Raw genomic sequence first — 4312 nt, 5'->3', positions numbered from 1 at the left:
GTCCTTGATTAAATTTAGAGATTTATCATTGTGATAGTGATCATAATATTGAGAGATAAATCTTTTATAATTTAATCTAAATTGTTCTTGGTCATGGGATTATTAAAAAGGACATTAATAATCTGGAAAGATCAATATATATATAATGGTCTTCATTGGATGAAAATTAATAGATCTTATTTATTAAATTATATATATAGATAATGCATACAAATTTTTAATGGTTATAATTACTGTATATTTGTCTATAGGATATTCTCAAAATGAACATGATAATAGAGTTAATTTCTTTTTACGTGTGACTATCATAGTAATTAATAACGTATCTATTATACTTTGATTTTGGATACCTAATATGCTAAGGTACTAGTTGAATGAATATTGTGATGTATGATTTAAATAATTGTAGAATTAATGATTGGTTAATAAAAAATTCGTCAACTCTGAATAAAGAGTTTAAGTAATTGAGATAAATAAAACATTGGTCAAAGAGATTGAATTTTTTTGGTGACTGTCAAAGAGATTGAATGAATAAAGAAATAAATTTCTTACATTATTCATAGTTCATTATAATAAATGATAACAAGTTAGAGTTTGACAATTAAGCTACATACTCTAAGAATTAGTTAAGAATTAAAAAATAAAAAAAATTATACTTTATTCTTTTTATTTTCTTAGTAAAACTATACTCCTTTATATTATTAGGTCATTAAAAAGTATCTTAATTAATAAATTTAGATATTTATACTTAATTTATGTTATTCGAAAAAATTTTAAACACAAAATAAATTTTTAAAATTATTTTATTATTACTTCTGCTGTATGTTATAAGTACATTATTGTAATCCATCAATTGCCACTTCCAATTAACATATGTTTCATCATGAAACATTTTAAAATTTTGTATATGATCAAAAATTGCAAATCATGCAAGATGAGAAATGGATTCTGACTTGTTAGATTCCTTCAGGTGGGGGTGCCTATGTAATGAAAAATGGAAGCTATGTGAACCATAAATAAACCCCCTTCAATTCCCTCCGATCCCCCACGTGAATCATCTTCTAGGATCTGAAAAAACATTACTTCATAGATATTTTTTTACTATTAACTAGAACATGAAATTCGTAGTTAGAAACAAGAGACTAAACTAGAGAAAAGATTTGTGTATTATATTGAGTATAATCAAGTTGTTTATTCAAGTTGTCTATTCAAATTATTTTGAATGATACAATATAAAAAAGTATTTATAGATACTAAAAGAATCGTAATAATAAAGACGTAATTTCCTATAATAAGTATTCAGATATATTAAATAATACTAATTAATCCTAATTGATCTTAATTATATTCTATCATTCGTAATATTAGATTATCTCATCACATCTAATAGTTAAAAGATGTCGATGCTAGCTACAATGAAAATGTTTGGAGAACAAAGTTTAAGTTAGGAAAGAGCGTTATTATAAAATATAATTGTTTGAAAGTCAAAGTTATTTGAGATTAAAAATAATTATAATTTATTTTCTTTATTTTTATTTATATTCGCTAGGAGGCCAGTAATTTTTGTGATTTGTAGCCATCAAATAGCCATCAATGATGGTTTTAATGGTGTGAGATTGGTGTGAGATTTCATCCAATGGCTCACTTTTCTTTGCTGGTTACATGCTGGCCACAATTTAACAAAGTTGCTGGCCTCCTAGACTTTTCCTATTTAATATTTATTGTTGTAATAATTAATAATAATTAAATAAAATAAATTCTAACTTTTTTTTGTCTCTCTAACGACTTACGAAATTTTAATATTGTACACTCATTATTCTGTAAATGGATCATTTCCAGTTTTTTCAACACTTATAAGAAATGCAGTGTGATCTCTCACACTTAACTTTATAAATGGGGCCAAAATTAAATATGAGAGAGAACAATAAAAGGTGAAAAATCACAATTGACACCATCCAATTTTTTTTTCACTGGAGAGGATCCACTCCCTATTATTCTTCCTAATTTTTAAATTATGATCTCTAAAATAACTAATTTGAGTTGGTTGAACAGTCAATTTATTTGTTTATTTCATTTTCTCCGAAAATAATCAACATGAATATTTTAAAAAACATTTGTGTTGTGACTGTACCGCAGCAAAAGGAGCCTAGCTAGATTTCTCGTTAGTTTGTCCTGGATGGGAGACATGTCCAAATAATTTCCATGTTCACGTGTTGTTGTTTAATTTTGCCGTGAACAACACAGAGAAGATATCTATACAAGAAGAGGGTACACACTACAGACAGTCACACCATAAGTACTAAGTACCCACTGCCCTGCTTAAATCATTATTGTGTTACGTTCTTCTTGTTTCAATCTCCATTAATAATCATCATCGCTTCTCACATGTAGCTGATCAGAAAAAAAAAATTGTAGTTCAATGTTATTGTATTAATATAAATATTTCTTGTTAATAAATTATATTAAAAAAATGAGGAAAACATTCTCCACCTTCATTTATTGAACTCCCAGTTGTGTTAACTATTTGTTGATTGTTGATGATTAGTTATGGTGCACTTTGTCATGTTTTCGTTGAATTAAATTCTTCAACCACCACCAACATGGCCAAACACTGACGATGTGCCACGTGGCATGAATAATAAGGTTCGTAATAATCATTATCTTTATGATAAGGTAGAAACTCAGGTGCAGTGAACTTTACGTAAAGTTGATACTTGAGAGTCGTTAAATGATTTGACTGATTTGACTAAATTTTCATCTAACGACTCTCAGTCTCAATCTCTCTTTTAAACACAGTTTTAGATAATCATCGGCTGAGATTTAACAACTAATTTATAGTTCTATTGGAATAATTCATTTTTTTATTAGGTAAAAAACCTACTGTAAATTAAATATAAAACTCACAGCATACACACTGTCTTAAAAATTAATTAATTCAAACCTAAAACTAATGCTTAAATAATCCAAACACCTACTACTTATATTAGAAACGATGATTTCCTCGTTGCAGCATATATTGTTGGAAGTGGAGAAGTCAATTGTACTTTCAGTGATGATGAGTGTGTATATATATGTATATATATATATAGTTTTTTTTTTGTTTACTCAAACGGTATCTTTCAACCCCGACAAGTTAATGACTAATCCGTCGCGGATCTGAGCTCCATTTAAAGGTCTGTCACTGGCCAATGAGTTACTGCATACATGTACAAGGCGGAGTTCGAACTCCCAACACTTGTTTAAACGGACGAGTAAACTTGTAACTAGATATGTTTTTTGGTCCGATGGTTAAAAAGTTTAATAATTTTTGTTTTAAAAAAATAAAAAGCATGTTATCTCTTTCTAAGAATGCCTGGTTTTGTATGGAATGAGCATGGTTGATAAACTCTCCTTGTTATTTAAGGTAGAAATTCAAGTCCAGTTTTTACGTAAAATTATTAGTTGAGAATCGTTAAACGGTTAAATAATAATGTAATTAAGTATATTAAATTATTTAATAATTTTAACTAGTAATTTTTCATAAAAATAAATTACATATAAATTTTTATTTTATTTAAGTGTCTCTAAAAAATAAGGGCAAAAAAAATAACTTAAAATAAAAGGAAAACAAAGTACAACATGCATAAAGACGATATGATATGGTCACGGACTAAATGATATCCCTATGCCCAAAACAAATAATGGAATCACTCACGACAAAAAAATGTCACGTAATGTTATCGCTATGCATGAGTAAAATAAAATTCAAACATCTCACATCTGTTTAAGTAAACAATTAAATCGATTATTCTACATTTGGTCCTCATAATATATAATTGGTAATATATATTAAAAATCATTGACAAATTAAAATTGACTCGTAAGCTAGCTAGCTAACCCTAACTAACGTTCTAAGAAAAAAAAAGTACGCTACCTCTACAATATAATGCATGCTATATCATGCAATAATAACTTGAGACATAAATATTAAGAGAGAATATGTGAACACAAAATAGTACCTAAAAACTATATATGGCTAGGATACAGAACTACCTTAGCTTAATTAGCATCAAATTAAATAGAATTATTATTCTTTAATTATATGGTATTAGGTAGAAAAACTAGCTAGTAGCTAGCTTTACTTTTAAGGTTAGTTTTGGGAATATTATATATAGACGGTAAGAAAAATAATAATGAAATAAAGTGAAAGGAAATCATATTTGTCGCTTCCCTTGGAATATAGCCAACATGTGAAGATTCTCAGAAAGTGAGAGCCAGCTTCCTCGTTTATATTTATATATGTTTCACTATCCACATTACTCTTTACTGCTAG

This window comes from Arachis ipaensis, chromosome B10, assembly GCF_000816755.2.
Source record: "Arachis ipaensis cultivar K30076 chromosome B10, Araip1.1, whole genome shotgun sequence".
Lineage (NCBI taxonomy): Eukaryota > Viridiplantae > Streptophyta > Magnoliopsida > Fabales > Fabaceae > Arachis > Arachis ipaensis.
Note: the sequence above shows the minus strand (reverse complement) of the source record.